Genomic DNA, 25,858 nt, shown 5'->3' with positions numbered 1-25,858 from the left:
TCGTAGCGGATATTCGTGCCAATTTATTATACGTTTATGGAGATGTAATTAAAAATGCGTGGAGAGCAGCAGATAGGAAATTGTTTCGTGATGTAAATAATTATTTATCGTTATTACATTCGTAGCTATTATTTTATTAGTATTCTAGATTGGTATTTTCGTTTGTTTTTAGAAAGAATCTGAAATTTGTAATCTAAATTGATCGCAGAAATCGGAGAAATTCGATATTTTGGAAACCGAACGATAAGAACTGAAAGGTTCCAGTTACGAGAAACGAGCGCGACTCGAACGCCGTAGTATTATGAGAATTAAAGAAGTGTCAAATTTCAGCGATCAGATAAGATTTCAAGGTCTCGTCGATCGTTACCAACCGAAGAATTCGAACGATTCTAACGTTCTACGAGAATAGGAGGAATTTTCTATTCTAGGAATACGAAATTGAATAAAACAGAATACGATCTAGCAAACCGAAATTCGACGAAAATATTTCGATATTGCGATAGTCGGAGGAATTGAAAATTGCAGCGATCGAATTTCCTAACCCCATTGTATTTCCTCCGTTTGCTTCATAAAAACGTGAATTTGCACGAACATTCGCAGTATAACCAAGTTAATAAATATTTTCAACGACGCTGTTACCAAAAGATTGCTATTTGGCTAAAGAACCTACAATGATACAATGATACACAATAGCAAACGGTCGTCCGACGGATCGTTGAACGTCCATCTTTGGCCATGGGAACCTGCCATTCCATAAAACTTTCACGTCCCTCCTAAAGCCATCTAACACGAGCGTAATGCGTCACTCCATCTCTGTCACGCTTGTTACAAACTATTACAAACATCACTTTTTTATCTATTTGTCACATCTTGTCCAACAATCTCGTAAAATATCGCATAAATACCGGCCACCGATCGAATCGCGGACGAACGAACGATACGTTTCAACCGGACGATACGCTACGAGCGATCGTTTCACGAAGATTGCAGGCGTGTTGCTGCCGTTTAAGCAAGAGAATTGTCTCGCTTTCTTCTTTATTATCCGCTTCCTAAGCGGCTTGCTGATACAACGACGAACCGCGTGTAAGACAACGATTCTCACAAACGTTTACACGCTACTGGAATTCACCGGCCTCTCGTCCCGTCGTCCTAACTATACGTCGCTTTATACGCCGCCAGATGATCAGATCGCACATGTTACATTTACGAGAAATTAATGTACGCATTAGCCAGGAATTTCACTATTTCCATACGAAGCATTTCCTCGTACTTTGCGTAATATCTTCCGATTCACACGCGCAATTTCTCGTTTAACTTCCATTCTCCCAGAGTCCATCAGTCTAGTCTCCGTTTTCGTCTTTGAGTTTACTGTTACTTTCTTTATTGTTCTTTCTATCTTTTTCTTTTCTTAATCTTCATTTATTCGTCGTTTTCGTCCCATTGCCTGCTAAGGTATCGGTGACTACAATTTATCACAAATACAGTGGCCGACCCCGATAATTTCAACATCAAGGGAAGACGTAGTATCTTCGAGTTATAGAGGTTTTCTTTTATTGTTCTAATTAATTGTAGTTAACATTTTTATAGGATACCGCATGAGGTATTATGAAACGCGGATTCGCGTCTGCGTTAATTAAATATGCACGCGCGCGCGCGTTGTGTGTGTGCGTGTGTGTGTGTGATCAATTCTGATTATATATATTTGTAATATTTACAACGCAGCTAGGTATATCTGTTCTGTTGTCGTGAAAGCCACAGCCGAGTTTAATCAGCGTACGTTCCTTCTGCATTCACGTAAGATGGTGTTTTGCCATTTTGCCACGAGTTCTCCCATTCTCGTCTTATCGTTCTTCTTACCAGACGTTTCTCTTTCAAGTCTTTATTAGTAAGTTAGTTAGTCGTTAGAGTTGCGTAGCGTTGCTCTCATTTAGATAATCGCGTGGTTTTTCGAACTACTTAGCAAAAAGGAAGAAACAGAGAAACTCGAAGGAAGATTAGTTTGCAGATGATGAATTTTGTTTCGCTGTCTTTTTGACGACTTTTGAAATTTCAGATTTACCATGATAACGTCCGATGATAACGTGTCTCTTTCTTTACAATTGTTCCTTGTACTTCTTTTTTTTTATATGGATTTTAAAATTTGTTACATCGTTATATTTCTTACTTGGAATGTTTCTTAATAAAAGAAGATGCAGACCGCTGTTGCTTTCGAAATAAGACGGATCGACATCACGAAACGGATTTGTCCGGATCATTCTGAAATCTACCCACGGAGTCTTTTCAATTTTTTCAACGCGGTATTATATCAAGTACGTGGACTGGGACATCTTTTTCTTCCACCAAGATGTTTTCTTAGTTCCGACCCACTCAGATCAACATCTGGTTACCGATAATAGGCTTTGCAACGCTATGTTCTATTAAAAAAAAAAAAAAAGAGGGAAAAGAAATAAGAAAAAACGAAACTGACCATTATAAGACGAATCGAGAAGTTAAATACAATCTCAGATAAACTTTCTTCTCGAAACGTCCCGCCACTTCATCCAGGAATTGACCCATTTCTATCTGATCCTAATAGTTGCAAGCTAACGATAAAAACACATGGTTGAATTACAGATTGCCCAAAGAATGCAGCAGAGTTAAAATAAATCTTCGTTGAATTCCTTCTAACTCCGATCTTCTTGTAATCGAAACGAAAATTCCCTATCTCTTCGCTCTTCTTCCACGGAATCGTCTTAAAAAGCTTCGTAATGGTGCGTTTACATCGAGCGAACAAGCCTTCATTTTGATAAAAATATGCCTTGACGACGAGCGAAACGGCCGTTTAAGACGAAACGACGAGCGAAACTGTCGTTTAAAATGACCAAACGCGTGCGAAAGCATCCGCATATTCTTTTGCATGGTTGCCAACTTCGTGTCTTTATTTAAGCCAAAAACTATCTTAAAAAGGCCAGACGTATTTAAATATATTTTTCGCAATCAAATTACGAGGAAAGATCGAAATCTAGGTTTTCTTCTCCTCGTTGACATTACATTCGTACATTTTTTTTCATCGCTGAAGTCTTCAAGCGTTCGTTTGCACGGTAAATACACACGTCGATACAGTAGAAACTTTATTCCGCCCTAATTCTCCTAATAGCATCGACAAGCTTCGATCGTATTCCGTTTCTTGCTTTTGATTTAACGCAGGATACGAGAGAAAAGATTTTTCTCAATTCAACAGCATCGCTTACCAAGGTTATTAGGCGAGTTTAAGGCAAATGTGGTTAGTTTATACTTGCATCATTGTTGTTTTATATTAAAACGAGTTTGCAGTAACATTGGCTACAGTTCGAGACTATAAGAAGAAAAATATTTAAATTAAGTTGGAAAAAAGTCACATTTTCGGGATTCGGCGTATAAGAAACCACGTTGGTAAGCCTGCCAGTCAGTGGACAAATGCTCGTCTACGTTTCCGCCATATTAATTTTACTAGAACGTTAGGGGGAAGAAGATTGTCACTCGCTCGGTCTGAAGTAGCGAAACGTGGCATGACAATTTGCGCATTTATTAGGAGCAAACTGCTTGAACAAATCCAATCAACTGTTCCCATCGACGTTCAATTCGTCCAACTCGACACTCGTTCGGCCCTTCTTTATTATCTTCGAGGACAGGGAGGCCCGACGAAATTCCCTAGAAAGCCGATCTCACGAATTCTCGAAGCGGTCAGGATTCATGGAAATTCGAGCACGCTCGAGAAATCGAGTTTCGATTGCATCGACGAAATCGTGTTACGTCGGCGGATCGATCGTGGCAACGTGGTCACGTTGTGACACGAATAAACTATCGCTGCCGTTTCCAGGGAATCCACCGCTTTCTAGGACAGCGCCTTTGCGGGCGTTACTCGCGAGCAAAACGCATACTTTTTCCACTTGCTTTCATTTCCTTCTGTTTTAACGTCTTTATGTCGTTTTAGAATAGAAGATGCTTGTGTTTTCGTTTATGCTGTTGTTCGACAATTTGCAGGGCAAAAACAGAAATTTTCAGGAACAATTTTTTCGCAATCGATGTTTATTAATTAATGGACGTAATTTCGAATCCGCAGCTCCAATATCGAGAACAAGGCAATTCGTAGATGAACAACTAAGAAAGACAACTACGCAACGAAACTGATAGGAAACATTCTTCCAATTCGATTGAAATACACAGAACGTATATATACGTCGTCTGGATTCTCAATAATAGAAGAAACATTTTTTCCACAATCCAAAGAAGAAAAGAAAAGAAACCATGTGATCGAAATACCCAAAGGAGTTCCAAATTTTGTACGAACGAATTTCTGAACGAGAACGTAAGAAGGTGGAAGAAGGTGAAAAAGCCGCGGGCAGCGGACACGAGGCCCAGCTTCTTGTAATTAAATTTCTCTCTGCTTCACCTCGCCACCCTTAAAGTCTAAACTAAGTCCGTCCGTCTTTTCCCACGGGATTATAACACGTAACGCGACGTGCCAGTGGTTCATTGTGTTCCATCCACGTACGGTGGAATCGTAACGCGGACACGAGAACCTAGTTAAATTGTAATTTTCCCTCTGCTCGTTCCCCCAGCGATTCGCAATTTCGAGCTAAATACGCTCCGCCGTCTAATTTCATTGGTTAAAATAGCTCTGATGTCTTTTATGCGAATTAAAAGAGTAGTATACACTAGCGGGGTTAATGAACCGTCAGATGAACTCCCTCTCTCTCTTTCTTTCTCTCTCTCTTGCGAGTAAAGCGTGGATATCTATGCAAGCAAGCTCATTCATATTTTTATGAATATAATTCGAAACTCATAGACAGAAATAGAAATAGGTTTACCTAACGCTATAAACTATATTTATAGATCGATTATGGATATTTCGCGATATATGTATCGCTTGGTGTAGATGAGGTGAATATGTCGTGTCCGTGGTGATTGTGGCTGGAGGCTGTAGATGTCACTGCTGGGGGTGGTACTGCTATATTTTCTTCCTATTTTAGAATCCTATTTCAGAATGGAAGAAAAATTGGACTTCGGTCGCCGGGATTCGATCCCGCGTTCCGAACGTTCGTAACCTAATGCGCTAACCACTAGCTACCGTCGTCCGTTAGTTGTTTGTATCGAGTGGCGGTATTTGTGCTGTCGAGTGCCGCCACATAGATATTTATTTGTTTCAATGGGGTAACCTAGAAATTGGACTTGTATCTTACGTGAATTAAACACGTAAGTCATAACTAAGACACAAAGAGGTGGAACATAAAATTGCAAATGGCCGCAATAGCGTAAAAATATGCCAACTTTGTCTCGCGATATATTTAGACGTAATAAACTTCGAATCATAAATATCTCGTTGTCTAATAGAATATAACGATAAGAACTATATATAACGATTACTATATTTCAATTCCATAGCAAATACTACGCTTTGGATATTTCACACATTATTATGTGTATGCACGTTCTGTGCATTTCTGTACCTTCGAGTTTCTCACAAACGCGTGAAAATTCGCGAACTAGTTAGAACGTAAAACTTTTGCGACTACTAATGTGACAAAAATTAATATACAGAATGATTTTCCAAAATTCGTCAAAAATCATTGTGCTATGATAAGATAGATTAATACAATGATTAGTATGCGGTACAATATGTAGGATATATAGTTAGGCGAACGTTTTAGCTAGTTTCGAGTTAGAGAGAAAGAGAGAGAATCGAGATATTGATTGCAAGAGAAGTATTATACTCTTGGAAACTACGGAGAAAATTCGACACCCATAATGCGTGACTTTTGCCATCCCTCGGTCTTGATAGGGTGACTATAGGGTGACTATAGTCACCTCCATTGTATAGTGTAGGTTATACTATATAGAGAAGTTTTAAATCAGAGACACTGCTTAGAGAAGCTTTAAATTAAAAAAAAAAAACCTTGTTCAGAGAACTTTTCGATTAAACGCATTGTTACGCTGGTAGCGAATTAAAAATCTAGAAAATTTATCAAAAATCTGCAAGGTCCACAAAAGACACCAACGATATTTTCCTTATCATATTCTTATCCTCCTTACGATACTCGATCGCGTTTTTCGATTGAAATAATGCTATTTCACCGAAAGATAATTCTAAATTAATTTAATATTCTAACTTTTATTTTTTGTAAGCACTATTTTACATTTCGTATTACTCTTGTATCGTCTTCTTATCCGAAATTTCTTTTTCAATAATAATTTTCGAATTTAAAATTATCTCTAATTAAAATACACTTCGGTAAGTTCTGAATTAATTATAAATTAATTCTAAACTCGAAAAATATTGTTCAGCGTTAGGTTAGGATCGATCAAACGTTTCCCAAAGTGTATTTTAACTAAAGATAATTCTAGAAATTATCATTCGAAAAGAAGAAGAAAACGATACGATAACAATGCAAAATCAAAATAATGTTTAAAAAAAAAAGATAAATCACTACGATCCTTGTATACTGTCAAGTTCTTCTATGTATACGTTAATAAATTATTTGGAATTGAAAATTGCATCATTTTTGTACCACTCTGTAGACCTAAGATATTTGATTACAGAAACTGAACGCTATAGCCTGTACGAAATCAATGTCTCCCTCGAGGTTAGTGGGAAACGACCCCCCACCACTTCGACCAATGTCTTTCATGGGAATACTCACTCTCCATACTAAATCTTCGACAGCCATGACTGAACCTTGAACTGAATCTTTTATCAAACTCGGGCTTACCTGTAACAAAAAAAAGAAAAACAATTGCTTGAATAATCGTTGCGTAACTAATAATAAGTCAACTAACTGACTATAAAATATCTACGGGATGAGCCACGTTTTATTGGAATTGCAATGATGCATGTGCAATCATTTTGTGGCAATATGTTTCTTAAATGGAAGTACACATTTTTTTTGCATCGAGATACAATGCCGGCAAGAACGATTGGTTAGCCGAGATATTTCGACTTTAATCTTCTAGAATTGGTCACGTGCAGGACACAGAAGACGTAAATACGAGAGTATCGAGTTACGTCTTTCCCTGTTTGTCATGCGATACTCTACCAATGAGATCGAAGTTAAAATATCTCCTAAACTAACCAGTTTCTTTTTTCGTGGAATAACGAGAAGAACCTATCTGTGTAAAAAAGAAAGTAGGCGTTTTTGCATCTATGTAAGTCACGCAATGGTTGATCGCGCATGCGCCATTGCGGTTCTTAAAAACGCACGATGCTACGAACGTAGTACCCTTCGAACAATTCGTCCTTCTCCTTCGACATTTTCTCTAACTACGCTGACAGCGGCGCTATAACACCAAGGAATCGCGCGAACCTCCCGGTACACAAGTATATAACACAATATAAATATAGAAATCCGTACATAATATAAAAGTATTCTTCCCAATGTACACGTTACAACGTATCGATATCGGCACAACTGGAAGAATCTTCTGAAAATTTGCTTCTATCGACCAGAAGGTTTGCTCTCCCTCGCGCAAAACGTATTTACAATTGCACGAGTTTCGCGTCACACAACGAAATTATCAGCTGTGCCGCTATCAACCAGGTCTTAGTTTTACAACGGCGTTGACTCAGGCAGCTCGCTATTCTTTGACACCTGTCGAGTCGCGTTGCCACTATCGATTCCAAGCGACATCTCGATTCCGAGCTTGGTCGACCGTGCGCTCGATCTTACGACTATGAACGCGTAACGCAACGGTCGATTCTAATCGCCGCGAGGTATTAGCTCGAAGGCGCTATTTTTCTCGCTGTTATCTTCCGCGCGATTTACAATGGTGTTAGATAAACCCATAAAAGCTAATGCCGATTAGTAGGCGAATCGGCCATAGCCCCGCGCCACTATCCGAGTCTGTTGTGACTAAGTGCAACGAGATATCGCGATTTTCGCGAACGTTATCGAAGAAGGAAGAAGAAGCAACAACCGTTGTGGCTCGCTGTACTCGTTACCTGTAGTTGTTGCATTTCCGTTGGAACACGTCCCATTGGAAGCACATGGTAGCGAAAAAGTGACCGACACCCGGAAATCCGTCGATCGAAGGGAAACACGACATGCAAACGACCGAACAGATAAAGGAGAGAGGCGATATCGAAGATGGCGGAGAGAGGGAGAGAGAGAGAAAAAGAGAAAAGGAGAGGGAGAAGGAGGAAGAGAGAAAGGGAGACGACGAAGCGCGCACCACGACTCTGATCGCGAGAATCTTTCTTAGCTGTTGAGAGCGTGGCGTGCTTCAGAGGAAAAGAAAAAAATAACACGGTGGGGAAAATAAGAAATGCTCCGCCGCATTATCTTATCTGCATTATCATACACACTGCGATATGTTGGCCTCGCGGGAGCAACTTTGCCGAGAAAACCGACACTGGCGTTCAGTTCCGCGTTTGATGTGACCAACGTTTCCATGATCCTGAGAATCGATTACTATTAATAGTATTATTGTTAGTAGTATCGTTATCGTTTTGGTGAGCAGTTCGCAGATTTTTATTTCGTTTTTTCTTCTGCGTATACATGGAAAGTTTAAGAACTCGAAAATACATGGAATACACGTAACGTGCAAAAATGTATTATATAAAGGTACGTGAAGTATAGTGTTTGGTACAATACTCGGTAGATACATGGCGTTCGGTATGTGTTTAGTGTGCCACTAAATGTGATATCGCAACGTGAAAATATACGAGCCGCTGCATATGCAAAAGCGGTGTAAGTCAAAGAAAAGTTGATTATTACCGAGTAATGAGAGGTAAAATGAGAATTCTGTAAAGCGTGGAGCGGACGATTCTCAGCGAGAAACTAACCAACATTTACCTACGCTTGCTTTTACTTCTGCGCGAAACAGGATGAAGGTCACGCTCTCGTGATGCGGTGTTAAATCAAATGCGCGAAAAATTGATTTACACCGCGTTTACGTTACGCGGCTCGTATCGTAAGGTGCCTGCCTAAAGTACGGTACTGCAATATTAGGTCATCCCATAAGTTCGTGCCGACTTTTGTGTATACATTTCATGCGTCGATTTCTAAACATACGGCGATAAGGGACCAATGCACTTGAGCTTAGCTGATCGAGAACAGATTTTCCTGGATATAAGGTCGTAATATAGCGAACACAGTGACTTGTAACAGTAAAAAATGATGAGTGAAATGCGTATCCATTTTCGACATCTCGTGTTATATGAATCTCGGAAAGGATGTTCAGCAACAATTGCCACGAAAAACATATGTGCTGTTTAAGGCGAAAATGCGCTTTCATCTCGCACCTGTAGCAACGTTGCAACGTTTTAGAGCTGGGAATTTCTGTTTAGAAGACGAGGAACGCTCCGGGCGTCCTCCTCACACAGACGAACATAAAATTCGCGATCTCGTTGAAAAATCACGAAGTTTCACAGTTCAAGAGATGTCAAATGTTCTGAAAATACCTGAGACAACGATTCATAGGTGTTTAAAAAAAATAACATACATAACCGCTCGAAAAACGGCACGAACTTATGGGATGACCTAATATTTATGGACGTACGAAGGTTTCGGCGACGTCGATGATCCACGATTAGCTGGCAGCAGGAAAATTACAAATTTACTATAACGATGCAGATGTTTCGAGCCAGCTGTAAATGCAACGAGACACATTGGTTCGTTTGCGATGGCGAAACGAAAGGAGACAGAAAGAGAGGAAAGATATAATATACGATAGAATTATGGAGGTCAGATTGAAGAAAGAAAAATGAGGGCCAGTGAGCACTTCTGAGAATTCTTCGTCTTCTCCTCGCGAAATCGTCTTTTCGATAAATCCAAAGCGTGCGGTGAGTGATTTGTCGTCTTATTGGATTACAATGTTGCGTTTAATACGTTGTGTCGTGATCGATAGGCGCCGAATCACGCCCCTAATTGATCCTCCTCCCACAGCTGATATAAATCCTCTAATCAATAAATAACGATTCCTGGAAATTTCGTTGTATTTTTAATTGAGGTTTTTCAGTCACAAAGTGCTTTTTATTCTTAGCCTTCTTCTTATAATATACGTAGCTGCTTTTACTTTTTTTTTTATTATTGTCGGAATTTCATATTTAATAGTAGCTCGATTTTTACGTTAGAAAAAAGAAAACTGTGTGTATTGACCTAGTTTATCACCGAGATCTTGAAAAATCTGTCGTTTCCTAAAAACAAATTTTCCAATTTACCATTCTCTCTCTCTCTCTTATCGTCTAAGAAAAATCATAGTGATCATCCGAAGCCATAAAAAAGCCCAAAGCATCTTTATCGTTCCTCATGTTTCACCATTCCTCTTACTTTCTCCCCAAAAGTATATCATCGAGATTGGATCCGTACGTGCAACGCTTTCATTAAAACTTGCTATCGTAATCTACAACGATTGGAAAATTTCGAACAATCGATTACTTGAATTCAAAATTAAAGGCATGGAACAATTGGTATAAATGGAATTGGTAGACGAAAAATTTGTCTATTGTTTCCTACAGAAAATTTGCCAATTACAATTCTCAAGAATCACAGTGATCACCGGAAACCCATGAAAAACGCAAAACTATCTATCTTCATATTTCTCTTAGCTTCTCCGCGAAAGTATTATCTTCAAAATTTCACCTATGCATACGACGATTTTATTCAAACTCAGCGTCGTTCGTCACGTACTTTGCGATATTTCAAACATTGAGAATAATAAATTTAAAAGGGCGCTTGAGTGTAAAATTAAAAACGCTAAAAAAATTCCTCTGCTAAGTTATTTATCATCCTTCCTCCGCCCCCGCCCCGAAAAAAAATTTTTTTTGCCAATTACCACTACGAAGAATTACAACGATCGTGCGAAAGCTATAGAAATCGCCAAACCGTGTCCTCCTAGTTTCTTCTCCGAAAGGACTGTCGTCGAAATTATAGCAATAGGATGACGGAACATGAAGGGCTGCCGGTGGATGGAAACAAAACCGTAATGGCGGTGAATAATTGCCGAGCAGGCATGTACGACGCGGACCTCGGATAAGTTTGTGCGTTTGACAGGAAACGCGTTATATGGCAGTCTCGTGAAAATTATATGTTGCGCCCCAACGGCGCTAGGGTGGTACGCACGTTATAAAGTCCACCCTCCCTCGTCGATCAATATATACGCCACCCATGGTGTGTTCCTCCGTCTGTCGATTTGTTTCCCATGAGCCTCGTACGGCTGCTGCCAGTTCTCTTTTTTTTTTTTCTTTCGCCCCTCGACCCGTATAAAACGTGAAATCACCGTGTGCGTTTTGTCGTAGCACGCGCCTGAATTATCGTAAAGCGACGTTCACGGAGTATCCTTGATTCGTTTAGCGGGCGATTATTTTCCTGTGAATTTAGAGAAATCGTTGGAATACATTTTCGGAGAGTTTTCTATGTTCCGCTTCTTCCTAGGGGAATTATTCTTAGTGCCTCTAGGGGAATCACCGGGACCGATCGCCGGTGAATTGTTCCTAGTTACATTGGCCAGTTGCCTAGGGAAATTCGGTGACTCGACTGCACATACTCTTTCTATCGAGTTTTTTGGGCCGATAAGCGCCAGCCGGACGTTATTATTAGATGCAAATTCATACTTTCATCGAGATGAGTGTAAAAAAGAAGAAGGAAGTTCGGATGGAAAATTTGTTTATCCACGAAATATTACAGCAAGTACGATATTTTAGGTATTTTCTATATCTCTGCGCGTTAGCCGCGTCTTGTACATCTTAGCATCTTATATGGAAAATGGTTGCATTATAAAGGACGAAGCGCCTAAAAACAGGCCAACTAAATTTGCGCCTTCCTATTCGCCGATAACAGCTGAGACGTTCAGGTGGCCTGTTTCAGGCGCCTCGCCCTGTATCTTTCAGAATTATAATATTTACCCAGAGATAGAATGAATATTAACCTTTTCAGATTGTCAAGGTTAATAACGAGCGAAATTTATTGCCGTGATAAGAACGATTCTTTCGTTGGATCGTATCGTACGCAGATCGTGAGTTGTAGAAACGGCAAGAATTTTTGAAACAGGCAATGAGAAAATGGATCCACTCGGTCACCACCAGCAGAACTGGTTTCTTCGTCAATTTAGAAATAATAACGAAAATATCTCAAGAATACAAAACGTCTATCTCGTTTGAATCTTGTTCTTACGTTCCATATTTAAAGATAAGATTGAAACTTGTCGTACAATGATACAAAAAGATCTATTTGAATAATCTACACACACACACACACACATTATAATCGTTCGAAAATATGTATTAGTATCGTACTGGGTATTTTCTTTCGTCATTTTATACGTTCGCGAAACGTAGAAAATTATCTCGCCAGTTCACCTCCAACGATACAACGAGTACCTCCAGTTTCAGCAACGAAATTTATATTTTTTTCGTGTTCGGCGTTTGCAATTAAATCAGAGTTGTTCGGACGCGTATCGAAGAGGGACAGACGTAGTTATAAAATAATTTCCGATATTTTCGTTTGGTAGCATCGTAGCTGGCGGCGTTAGCCGGGCCCGAAATTGAAATTTCGTCGGCAACCCTGGCGTCCATTTCGCGTTTCCCTTTTTCCACCGAAACAATCGAATCCTGCGCTAATTGGACCTAGCGGAACTTTGCATAACGTCTATCTTAATATTACGCTACGAATTTCACCGATCGGAGCTTCCAATCGTACGATACGTCACGTAAAACCTACCTATGTAATTAAATTTCGAAAAGATTCGAGATACTTAATTCTGTACGTGTGTGTGTGTACGTGTGTGTGTGATCGAGATATAGGTCGATTATTATCGGCGATGATTTTAGTTGAATATTCGGTACATCGTAGAGATTGTATTTAAAAAGAAGAAAAAAGAGAGGCCAGAATTTACTTAAAATTAATAATTTTGTATAGTTACCATACATGTAATAATTATTAGCATAGAATGTTTAATTTGAGAGGTTCAAAGGAGAAATAGCAAAAAACCGTGGGTAAAATTTCAGACAGGAAAAAGATAATCCGATTTCCAAATCTGCAAGTTTAACATTTATGTTACATAATTATATTATACAGGGTGGTTGGTAATTGGTGGTACAAGCGGAAAGGGGGTGATTCTAGGCGAAAAAAGAAGTCGAAAATATAGAATAAAAATTTTTCGTTCGAGGCTTCGTTTTCGAGAAAATCGACTTTGAATTTTCGGTCGGTACGCGTGCACTTTATCGCGTCTCGTTATAACGGATCTCACTGTAGATCGTTGTCTCGATTGACGTTATTTCTTTAATTTTTTAAATTCTTATTCTATATTTTCGACTTCTTTTTTCGCGTAAAATCACCCCCTTTCCGCTTGTATCACCAGTTACCAACCACCCTGTATATATTATATATAAACATATTATATTACGCTAACACGTTGTTGTTTGGTCACAAATACTATTTACGATATTTACGATATTTACATCGTATCAGTAGGCGGATTTGTATCCATTTAGCTGAATGTCCGCTGCTTCTCACGCACAAGTATTCCAATTTATGTTTACAACCCTCTGTTTGCACACCCTGTTGGAGTTAAATTTCGAAAAACACTCAAACACGTGTTTGTTTGTTTTCAACGAGAAGTTCACGGTGTCTAAGTTTAACGAACATACAAATACGATTATCTCTTGGAAGAAGAAAAAACGTACTCTTTCTCACCCCCATAAGGATTGGATTTCGAAAAGCGGTCAAACACGTGTTTGTTTATTTCTAACGAGGCGTGCACGTGCCGAATTTCACGTACCTAACTTCGGTCGGTACAAAGGTATGGTTATCTTCTGAAAGAGAGAAACCTACCCTTTTTCTCACCCCCCCCCCTAAGAGTCGAATTTCGAGAAACGTTCGAACACCTGTTTGTTTATTTTTAACGAGCAGTTCATATGCCGAGTCTGCAACTTCAGTGAATATAAAAATACGATTAAACTGTTTTAAAAAAATGTTACCCTCTTCTCGTTATCCGTTTGGGGTCCAAACAGCCTTTCTACGTCATAAAACAAGCATATTGTCCACATTTCAAATCTCTGACTGCAGTTAGCAGTTTGGGCTGGGCGTTGACGAGCAGGTCAGTCGCTTTTGCAATATAAAACGCAATTTTTTTATTCTTGATTTCTATTTTATTTCATCCCTTAAATTTCCTGGTGTATACAAATAGATTCTATTATCCGATTAATTAATTTCTCAATTTTTATCGATATGAGAATCTACAGAGAATTAGACGATCGAAAGCAATAACCACGAACGAACAATTGATATGAAATTTGGAATTTTTATTTAAATTCAATGAAAATTGACTGAGCTAAAATCGATCGGTAAAAAGAATTTCTTCCTTCTTATTTAGTTTCGAGATTGCTCGCAACGTTGTGTTCTCGCCTTTCGTTTTCAACTTCTTATCCACTCAATTAACTAAACGTTTCACAGTGACTTTCTGCGTTGCGAACGTTGCCGCTTCCTCGGTTCCTCTTTCGTGATTAGGTGAACACGGGTGAAGTTTGTGTGACCTACTCCTAGCCTTGCAAGTATCGACCGATGCTTCCTACTCTTTCAATCTCCACAGCTTTTTTCCCCCGAAAATATCTCGCACGTTTATCACTGTTATTATAAATTTTGTATCGTTACTATTGACACATGTGTAATTTTGTATGCTACGCTAGATTAGCCGCGTAGTAGTGACACATATATATGAGTATGAGTGTGTGGAGTATGTGCGTGCACAGCGTCTCGTAAAACAGATTTTTTTATTTATTTAATTATTTATCTAAATTTTACAATTTGTCCAATAGGACATTTGGTAAAATATTATAGCTTAGTGGTATAATAATATAACATGTGGGTGGCTACCCCCAACGGGGTACCATCTTCGTGTTTGTTAGGTTATATCCTTTGTGAAAACAGACGAATGCAACTGTTCCGTTGGTAATGTGGTAAAGAAGATGGCGAGACAAAGAGAATGCTGAGACGCGTGCGAATGTATATCCACGAATATCTTGTAAATCACGTATTAAATAAATCTGAAACTATTTTGATATCAATTCTAAGTGTAATCTAATTGTTCCTATACGTTTATTTCGGTGATTAAGATCCATAATTCTCAACAGTTACACGGTGAGTTCCACGGTGATAGAATTTTACTTTCAACGATCCAAGTGCCCGTGACTATTGCACGTCAAATCGACTGCAACATAATAGCGTTCTCAGTTACCGTGTCTCTGTAGGTTCTCGTTTCTTATCGCCGTATAATATTTCCACTGAGATCTCCACGTTGTTCTTCGTTTCCGACAGAGTATACAACATTCGATCGCGTTAAGGTCGCTGGTTAGATCGATCCTTGCCACGTGTACAAGCAATTCGTCATTAGCTGATTCGTCCAACGCGAAGTACACGAAACGCGTAGTATCTAAAATGTCTTATTTTCTTCTCGTCGTACAGCCAAGCTTCGAGAATACGAAACGCGCGATACAACAAAATTAGGAAAAACAATCGATGAAATTTACAAGAAAAATACCTTCGATAATGTTAGGTTAGCAACTAAGTGTTTGCGGGTTTTGTCAATACCATCTAATGACAAAATCCGCAATCACTTAGTTGCCAACCCGATAATATTTCCGACGCAGCAAGAGCCTAAGGAGAAAATAATGGCCGGGCGGAACGAAAACCGGGCAGCAACGAATTCGTCTTTTTAACGAAATTTGTCAACGTGCGACGTTACAGCGAGCGCAATTAGAAGGCGGGCGGTTGTTTCTTTCCAAGCCACTTATTTCGCTGGCAGTCGGCAAACGTGACGAGAGAACGCACAGCGGAATAAAATGCACGTATCAAGGGGGTGTGCAGTGGAAGCAATGGCGAATAATTCGAGGGGACAGAATCGCAGACGGATAGGGTCGAAAAAGGAGCAGCCAAAAATCAATAGTACCATTCCTGCGACTTGTCCGCGCGTTTCCTGCCATTCCGATGACGAAACAGCCCGACGGTTCAGTTCCATTTCGAATAATCGTTCCGCCGGAACGAAATTAGAATGCGATACGAACCGGTAAACGCGGAAAATGGAACGTTTATATTCGACCCGTGATCCCTTTGCATTCGCATTTTCTCAAAGGCTCGTACCCACTGCGATTCTTTCGTTTCGCAGTGCAGACTGAATTTATTATTTCTGTTAATTTGCACGGCGGTACGAAGATTTTCAAGAAAAAAAGGGCTGATAGATATTTCGATAAAAAAGGACGCTTTTTTTCCGGCGGTTGAAAATCCAGAGCCTAAAAACGATCGAAAGTGTGGACAAGAGAATTAGCGTGTTAAAAATAAATCGGTGTAATAAGTCAGACGAGTATGTAAATAATTTTTTATTTCTCGCGTAGTAACAGTTTCGTTGGGATTTTGTTGGTTATTTTCTGGCTGGCTGCAGGAGACAAGGAATATTCGATTTTTTAGCGAAACAGGTGGTCTCGTTAGCGATGTTCGTATAAACGTTTGAAATGAAAGAAACGATCAATTCAGTATGAAATAAAAGAGATTCTCGTCATTGAGATCTTTTACTATTTTAAATCTGCGATCGCACGCATTTACTTTATTCGTCTGGCTACCATTGTTTTGGTTTGCTGTCTTAGCGTGAATTCATTATTTTTTGCCAATTTAAACGTCGATACGATGATTCTTAAGAAAATGTGTGACAAATGTTGCGACGAAGATCATCCAAAAACTATGATAAAAATAACCAAAAGTTTGAACAAAGGAATTATCACGTAAAGGATGAGAAACAAGTGGATATAATAAATCAAACGAATTGTTGTTTGATTAAAACAATTTTGTATTCTTCGTATAGCGTGCAATTGTTTAATCGAGATTTTTGTTTATTTTTATGGTATCTTTCGGACGGTCCAACAAAGGTTTGGTTCTTAGCGAACCAATTTCATTAGTAATTTTCTTAAGTATCTTTGCGTAAACTTTGTGTAAATCTTTCGACTAAAAAGATAAAATAAATTCACACCGGAATACCAATGAAAACCTCCAACGTATAATTCTTCTATTATTTCAGCTCTGGCACGGTTCTCCAATTTTGATATCCCCATCTTCTTTCAACGACCAAGAAGACTCGTAAATAATATTAAAAATGGCTTTATCGCTAAACTGCGGATTTTCACGTACGTGTACCACGTATTTATAGAAAATTTGAAGGTGTAACGTTCCACGAAATGCGCACACGATATCCAATAAAGTACAGCGCTTTCTACACTGCTCGGTAGGTAAAACAGTTATCCGCCGAGGTTTTACCTTCTTAGTTTACGCTCTCAAAAATATTACATACACATTGTCGCAATGATTGTCGCAAGATCGAACCCCTAAATTTACGCGTGTCAGGAAGAAGAACCGTTTCTTTCTTTCTTTCTTTCTTTCTTTTTTCTTCTGTTTTAAAGTTAAACATTTCGATAACATGAAACTATTAGAAAAATACAGCGACTGTTAAGCGTCTGTTATTAATTTTAATTATTCCTTTAATAATTCCAAGCATCTAGAACCACGGCATTCTATTTGTACTGTTTCCACAGGTGAACCGCAACGAGGCACAAAGACAGTTCGATTGTCTCTGAGAGTTTTTATTCGCGTCGAGGGAGTTGCAAAACTCGTGGAACGCGGCTGAATGAGCCCACGCGCATTCCCTGACTGTCGTACGCGGTCCAAGATATTGACATTGGCCCTTTTCCACCAGATCTGATCGTTTTATTATGCAGCCAGCGGAACTCGGTTTCGAGGATTGGCACAGTTTCAAGTGCACCAAGCTACTCAGACGTTTCACGACCCAGTGCTAGCCTCCGTCGGTTTATACACGTCCTAAAACATTTATATCACGGTCGATATTTCACGGTAAATTGGAAGAAACGATCTCGAATAACGTTATATCCAAGCAGACGAAAAATCCAGTGGCCATTCGTTTCAGAAAACAGTCGATATTAGATCGTTGAGATTATGCGAGTATTCGATCAAAATAATGAAATTATCTTTACTTTGGATCGTATTTGAATAATTCCAGTGTTCGATAAAAATAATGGAGAAATTTGTCATGCACGTCCGCGACGAGAAACATCGTTTTACGATATGTTTCTAAGAAGAAAACGTTTCTGTAGGACATTTGCTGCTATACATCGATACACCTTCAGGTTTCTCGTCAAAAAATCGAACTTCAGAAAACGTTCTTTTCGACGTTACACGCGACCCTTGAAACAATAGAACTGCGTATCGAGAAGATTTTCGTTGAACAATGAACGAGGCAGATACTCGACTAATTTCATTTAGCCGAAGCATCCTGTACATTCTACAGAAATTTGCATACACGCGACCTATAATCTATAATCCATAAGCTAACGTGAATTAAATTACCTACATACAGGGTGTTCGCGTTCAGAAGCGAAGAAAAACGTAACGCGATATTCTCGTATTTGTGTCTCGCTTGTCTTAAACCTAAGAAATTCTACGAAATTAAAGTTGCCATATCTTTGAGTCTTTCACGCTCCGCTGCCTTCGTTCGAGAGCAATACAAAGAGATTGCCGTATGGCGATCGTATGGCAGAAAATTGCAAGCTGAAAACATTTTTCGAAAATGTGTATCTCTTTGCAGCTTCGCCCTCGAAATGTAAATCGAAAAAGAAAATAAAAAAAAAAAGTGAAAAATACGCAGAAGGTGGAACTGCTCGATTTTCGAGCCCAAGCGTCACCCTAATGCGGCAACTAAGTGATTGCGGATTTTGTCATTACCACCTAATGACAAAATCCGCAATTACTTAGTTGCCAGCCCAATATGAAAAGGATGCGAAACAAGGCAGTCAGATGCCAATTTGTAGGGCGAGGCGCTGGAGCGTAGCAGAGGCAAATACATTTTGGATGGCCGGGAAACAGAGTAGGTGTATTTTTGTACGCGAAGAGCAATCGGAAACGCTGAAACGTTTGTTAGAGGACTGTGGAGGAATAGAGGATAGAAGCGTAACGCACGCGTTAGAGAAAACTGTACGAGATCGAGATGGAAAAAAGACAGAATGATAGAATGGTTGAGGAAATGAGAAAGAAGCGAGTGTGTATGAGGAAGGATAGGGGAAAAGGAAGAGCAGACGTGAGAACGCCAAAGAGAGAATGTGCGACTAACATGTGAGATTCAATTTAAGTAATTAACCGAGAGTAAATAGAATGTAACTGAGAGTAAGTTCGAGCATTAGATTGTCCCAAAAGTTTCTTTCGTTCTTGTCCCGGGAGCGACAAGATGGATCACACGTAATTCGATAAAAAAATATGAAACAAAAAATGTTATGCGTCCATTGTTTCCTTATAAAACGAAGGAAATTTTTGGGACAACTTAATATTATATTAACAATAATCTAGCGTGTATCGAGGTTGAAAAAGCGTGTGAATAAGAAATCTACGTGAATCTGGTTTTGCAGCCAGAAGGCAAAAATAAATAGATGGATATATACAGGGTGGTTGGTAACTGGTGGTACAAGCGGAAAGGGGGTGATTCTACGTGAAAAAAGAAGTCGAAAATATAGAATAAGAATTTAAAAAATTAAAGAAATAACGTCAATCGAGACAACGATCTACGGTGAGATCCGTTATAACGAGACGCGATAAAATGCACGCGTACCGACCGAAAATTCAAAGTCGATTTTCTCGAAAACAAAGCCTCGAACGAAAAATTTTTATTCTATATTTCCGACTTCTTTTTACGCGTAGAATCGCCCCTTTCCCGCTTGTACCACCAGTTACCAACCACCCTGTATATCTATATATTTGTATAATAATAATTATGATGTATATACATGTAGCTAATTATTATTATATTATTATATATATAATTATTATTATATATGGCATCAAAAAACGACGAAAACACACCTTTCTCTCGAGTCACCCGTTACACACACGTCTTAGAAGACCAGCTCGCATAAAATGAAGCTCTGGCGTGTAGGTGTTTATCGATGCCCACGCGAGCGTTTATCAATCGTCTGGTATCCTGATATTTCACCTTCAACTATTATTCTTCATCGCCATTCAAACGATCATGCCTCATCATCGTCGTTATCTTCATCAATCGCAAACTCACGTGTACAGCGGCTCACGAAATTATACAGACACCGGCAAGAAACTTTTTCATCGATACATTACACGCGTCACATAAAACATTTTGATATTTCGTTCACGATATAACAAGATTTCCACGTTATGATTATAACAACACACCGTGAAACGTGAAATTAATCCGAGGATTTACGTACAAGTTATCGTTGCCGTTTATCGCTGGCATACGCTTCGCGGAAATTGCCGACTTAGCAAATTAGTAAATTAGTAAATTATTATTATTATTATATAGAATCGGTTTTTGTACGTTGAACAAGGTACACAAAAACGTATACTTAGTTTCACGAATCAATTTAGAAGGCAGTTTTGGCTACGAGCAATTGATTATTGAATTTTTCAGCTGTTTATTATTAGACCGCGGATTTTTACGCGTTTATGGGAAATTTAAAGGTACAAGCACTGTACGTGAAAGTATACGGAATATCAAAAATAGCGTGTTCGTTGTAACGTTTTCTCGATGACACAGATCTGCGTCTAAAAGAGAAAATTTAAAATTCGTATCTATCTCCAACAACATAATTAATTAATTAATTTATCCGATAGCTATAACCACTTCCAATTTTAAATTAACAGCGACTCTAGTACGTGGAACACGTTTTTATATCTAGCCATAATTTAATTATCCTTGTAAAAGTGTAACTCGTTGCTGGGAAATCGTGGCGTCTCGGTAATCTAATTGTTCTTGTCAACTAGCACTCAACCTCCTGAAATTACAGCGTTTCGATAATTTAATTTTATTACGGAATCGTTTTCGAAAATTACAACGTTGCGATAGTTTAATTGGCCGCGTCAATTATCACACATTTTCGAAAATTACGGCGTTCCAACGATATAATTGTTCTCGTCAGCTACATCTCTCTACCTTCTTCTGTAATTGCAACGTCTCGATAATTTAACCGTTCTTGTCAATTACAACTCATCTTCTAAGATTACAGCGTTTCGGTAATTTAATTCTCGTCCACTACAACCAGTTCTTCTACAATCGCAGCGTTCCAGCAATCTCGTTATCTCTGTCAATTGCAGCTCGTCTTTCTAAAATTCTACTCTTTTTCCGTCTCGTTATCCTTTCAACTTCCTTCCGTCTTCCACTGTACCTTCGTCAAACTACGAGAGACGTATGGAAACCAACGATCCCAATATTTGTTACCTAACTCGACCTGAAACTGTCGTCCGTGTATCGAAAGATTCGCGATACGCGCACACGCGCAAAGATCCACGCGAGTACGCGTGAGTTGAATGAAAAGCCACGCGAAAGGTGTGTTCCGATTGTATCCGAGGAACGACCTTGAGCAACGATACTACGCGGAGGAGCATTCCTTTTTAACTAAGGGCAACGTGTAGCCTGTCCGTGATCGCACGTGCGACCGCTATCGATTACGCGAGAGGCCGCCCCGAGAGCTTCGGGGGTTGGGTCGGGGGTGAGTTTTATCGGTAGCCCTCGTCAACCCTCTTTTCTCGGACTTGCCACCACGAAAATAGCACGGTGCACGCCATGAAAATAGTAACATGGGAAAATACCGATTCCAGCGTCGTCAGTGACGGAGCACAACCCTTCGGCTTCGTTTCCCTTTCAACCCTTTGCTGAGTGGCGAAAGCATGGAAGAAATATGAAATTTACCAATTGTACGAAATCGGAAAACTTTTCTTCTTTCTATGCCGCGTTTACTTTTTCTCTTGTGGCACAGGAATTTGGTTTGCTTTGGTTCGGTTACATTGAAGTTTAAAATTCATATTTGTTTGTAACGGCTACGATATATCAATAGTAACGTAGGTATAGCGAATATTTTTTAATTACATTGATGATAGTATATCTGGTTATGATTTATTCATTTTTATCAGTTATAACTCATTCTCTAAAATTGAAACGGGTCAATAATTTAAAAGCGCTCTTGTCAATTACAATTTATTTTTTATTAAATTTCAGTGCTTCTTGTTGTATCATCGACTGCTCATCCTTTGAGCTTCCTTTTGTCTTCCATTGTACATCTGGTGTATGTAATTGTCCGGTGTATGTGTGTAAAAAGCGCGTATGTAATTTTTGTCCAGAACCATAATTTTTCCGCGAATGTCCATTTACAAATTTCTCTCAATTTGATTATTCACAAAAAGGGAGCCACCTCAATTTCGATCATCTATCGATATATTCTCGATGTCATCAGCCTGAGTAGTATCGCGAAGGCTTTATATACGTGAGTATCTCGTTAACAAAAATAGTTTACGCGAAAGCGCATAATCCGCCGGATATTTACATTTAATAGAGTGTAAGTAACGCGGATCTTTTTTCTTTCTTTTGACGTAACCCAGGTAATCCAGATCTAATCCAATCGCATTTTTGATTAACTTAAAATTAGATCTGGATTAGGTCAGATTAGATCTGAGTTGTCGGGCGATTGCCTGCTCGTACCCCCACTACCACTCTACCCCTCTACGCTGCTTCTGTCACGTGGCATGAATTTCGTTTTACGTCGCGACCACAGCGGCAACGTTATTTGCCCCCTCCACCTCCATTTGTCTACAGCGTAGACGACGCGATGAGGACAGCAGAGTGGTAGTGGGGGTAATGCGACGTCGCGGATTCTCTACACCTGGCAGCGCTAGCTTCAATTTTTCTGGGGGTAGAGGCGCAGGAGAGTCGTCGCGCCCACGCTTTTACTTATCGATACCACTGTATCAAAATGAAAAATAATTTTACTGTTTTTACTTAAATTTACTACTTTTTGTAGTAATTTTCAAATAAACGATAACCCTTTTTGTGAATACTTATCTTTCTTTCTTTCTTTCTTTATTTTGCTTTCCGTCCGTGTTCGATTAGTTTCTTTGGCGCGGAAGAATTTTAAGAATTGAAAGAGTTGCGAATGTCTCTTTGGCTAACTGGTCTTTCAAACTGCAGTGTAACTTTAGGGTTTCTATACTTTTCGAGCTTCGGATTTTCTGCGACCTTCGTAAAATTATTTAGTTTACGAAGGTATTTCGCCCAATTATTTAGTTTCTCCGTTCGAGATTGCAGTTTCTAGATTTCTGTCTTCTACATTTTTATTCTTTGGTTCCTGATCGTAATATTTAGGAAATTCTCGTAGCGAAAACGCGAGAGAATGTCGCATTTCTGCGGAACAGCATTCTGCACTTTGTCATAGAGAAGATCGGGCGATCGTGTCGACGCAGTTCGACGAAAGACGATGACCATCCTCCGCTTGCCTCTCGACCTTCCAAATTTCGATACTGCTGCGACTAAAATAAATCGAAACATGGCGAGAGATCGTTGTGCCACAACATAGAACAAGTTCGTAAGAATCGATTGAACGAACCCACGTAAATGTCCAAGGATTTCTCGGTTCCTTAACCTATCACATATATCTTGCATCCTACACGTGGTAAATAGAAGCAGCGTGGCATTAAATGACTTTGCTTAAATCGCAATTAACATCTCATTAGAACGAACTTCGTATTATACGATGAGACGAAGAGCTTCGTAATCAAGTTCATTTTATGTAGCCAGATCGTACGTATGCACATTCCTGCACGCAGAAACGATAAATTTGAAGAAATATCTATACAGTTTCACACTTCGATATGACGAAATTCTCACATTTCCTGTGTACGATATTCTACGACAGATCCTAATTTTCCTAATTTCCTAACGAATTTACGCTGACTACAAAAAGTATCTGTACGCTCGATGTTGCATTTACGTGTTAGTTAAATCGATCCAACTATAATGAATAACGCAGAAAATGCATTTGAGTCCATAACTGAAGACTTTTTGCAGCTAAGTGCTGTAGATGTGAAAATGAAAAAATTTTCTTTTATTTGCCGTCCAATGTCCCACGTGCCAATAACAATACCGTGGCACGGAATTTAAGAACAACTTGCATTTGTAATTACCGATAATGTTTAAAGTTGATATATCACCGATACGTCCAACATGGGTCTTTGTACCTAACGACGTACCATAAGCGCCATAACGCGATAGACGTGCTCGAATAGATGGACGCTAAATATCACTAATTTCATAATTTCATAATTATAAAATTATAATTTGGATTGGTTTCATTGGTGCGAGAAAATGTTAAGAATTGAAAGAGTTGCGAATGTCTCTTTGGCTAACTGGTCCTTTAAACTGCAGTGTAACTTTAGGGTTTCTATACCTTTCGAGCTTCGGATTTTCTGCGACCTTTGTAATTTTCTAACAATTACTTATAATATACTTTCGTAACAAAGATAAGAGGAACATCTTGAAAAAAATATATTCTTCGCTTTTATACAAGTTATTTAGGGAGAAACAGGGTTGGTCTTGTAACTTGCAGCGCTCGCAAATTTAAATGTACGGCGCATTCGGTTTTCTCTGTGACTATGAAGTGACACGTACAGACCTTGTTTTCTACAAATACGTTCCTTTCTCTGACGAATTTCGACTATACTAATGCAAACAAGTAGAAGACACCGTGATGCATTTGAAGTATTCTAATGAAAGTACAATAATATCCAAAAAAAAAATATATATATATATAAAAAGGTATAATAATATATACATACGAATAAAAATTCGAAATGAAATTTCCAAAGTAATTTTCAAACAGAAAAGTTCTTTCTGTCTACCAAGAAAACGTAACGTTTGTCACGTACAGCGTTACACGCGAGAAGTCCCCACTCGTTCGCAGCGCTGTATTTGGAATATGGAAAATTTGCATACGGAGTTTGTATACGGAAGATCAGTACACAATTATCGTCCATTGCTACGTCACCCCAAAAATGTGATATTTTTGGTCAATTTATCTACTTTTTCGTTCCCTTGGCAGATCGATACGCCATGACACCGTTGTTTCTGCTTTTCTCTTTGACATCGCGCGTCACCGCTCATCAGATGGTACAAAAAAAAAAAAAAAAAAAAAAAGGAAAGATAGTCGTGGAGCATCGTTCACGTTCGAAGCAGCCACTGCCATTTCTACCATACGATCCCGTTTATTTTTTCCGCCGATTGTACTTGCGCGCGGCAGTGTACACATCGAAAAACAATTTTCCCAATTGCAGGGGCACATCCGCCGACAGGTGCGCGACATTCTAGTTAAATCGAGTCAGAGAAACGTGGAAGGAAAAGTTATTTCGCCGAAGAGGCGGACGTGTTCGTTCGAGCGAAATGGTGGGTGATGTGGGCCAACCCACGTAAAGTCGCCTTGTTCGGTGATTCCGTGGCCGCAAGGCTGCGCCACGCCACACGCGTGTTCTCTAAACACGCGTGTGGTAGCCGACCATGTAAAAACAGGCTCCACTGTTGCCCGTTATTTCTGCCGCTTTGTAAAGCCAGCGCGGTGAGAGCTCTGTCGACCAACTGTGGCTTTTCTATCTTTTATTGTTGTTATTATGTCAGATGACGGTACGAGGATTATGGTTTGCGAGTGTGAAGCTCTTGGATACGGATTCAGCGTGTGAAAAAGACAATAGAAGAGACGATTCTTTGTCTATAGGTGGCAAATCGTTGACACACACACACACACACACACACACACACACACACACACACACACACACACAAAGCATTGCAAATCGATTGGGAACTTTTTAATGCAACGTTTTGTATAATATACAAGGTGTCAGAGAATTGTCAAGTTCCGTAAATAATAGCTGATACTATCGCTGGTGCTATATACAGCGAGGAACGTAACTTTTGCCACGTGGGCTTGAGGATAGAAGAAGTTTTTAAAAGTTGGATCAAACGAATTGAATTTTGCTTTTTTTTTTTTTTGGGGAAGTTAGAAGTA

At 39.3% G+C, this 25,858-nt stretch overlaps 1 protein-coding gene and 1 long non-coding RNA gene across 6 annotated transcripts in view; one reads left to right on the top strand and one right to left on the bottom strand.

The window, feature by feature from the left end:
* Positions 1 to 25,858, bottom strand: part of LOC117216793 (IQ motif and SEC7 domain-containing protein 2-like) — a 146,468-nt gene that overhangs the window by 79,269 nt on the left and 41,341 nt on the right. The window contains exon 1 of one of the 4 annotated variants that reach the window (XM_033463825.1): positions 19,860 to 19,990. The exons of the other annotated variants lie outside the window; for them this stretch is intronic. The gene's annotated coding sequence lies outside the window, so the exon portion shown is untranslated. Of the gene's footprint in view, positions 1 to 19,859; positions 19,991 to 25,858 lie in introns of those variants that run through there. 4 annotated transcript variants of the gene reach the window in all.
* On the top strand, positions 7,913 to 19,245 carry LOC117216796. Of its 2 annotated transcripts, XR_004489435.1 has the most exons (4): positions 7,913 to 8,576; positions 9,588 to 9,796; positions 17,017 to 17,220; positions 17,528 to 19,245. It is a non-coding gene; the product is annotated as an uncharacterized LOC117216796 (long non-coding RNA). The 2 variants fall into 2 exon arrangements; XR_004489436.1 differs by lacking the exons at positions 7,913 to 8,576; positions 9,588 to 9,796 and adding an exon at positions 14,899 to 15,089.

The sequence above is a fragment of the Bombus bifarius genome, unplaced genomic scaffold (genome assembly GCF_011952205.1).
Source record: "Bombus bifarius isolate JDL3187 unplaced genomic scaffold, Bbif_JDL3187 scf7180000007973, whole genome shotgun sequence".
Classification (NCBI taxonomy): domain Eukaryota; kingdom Metazoa; phylum Arthropoda; class Insecta; order Hymenoptera; family Apidae; genus Bombus; species Bombus bifarius.
This window is presented reverse-complemented; position numbering and strand designations above follow the sequence as displayed.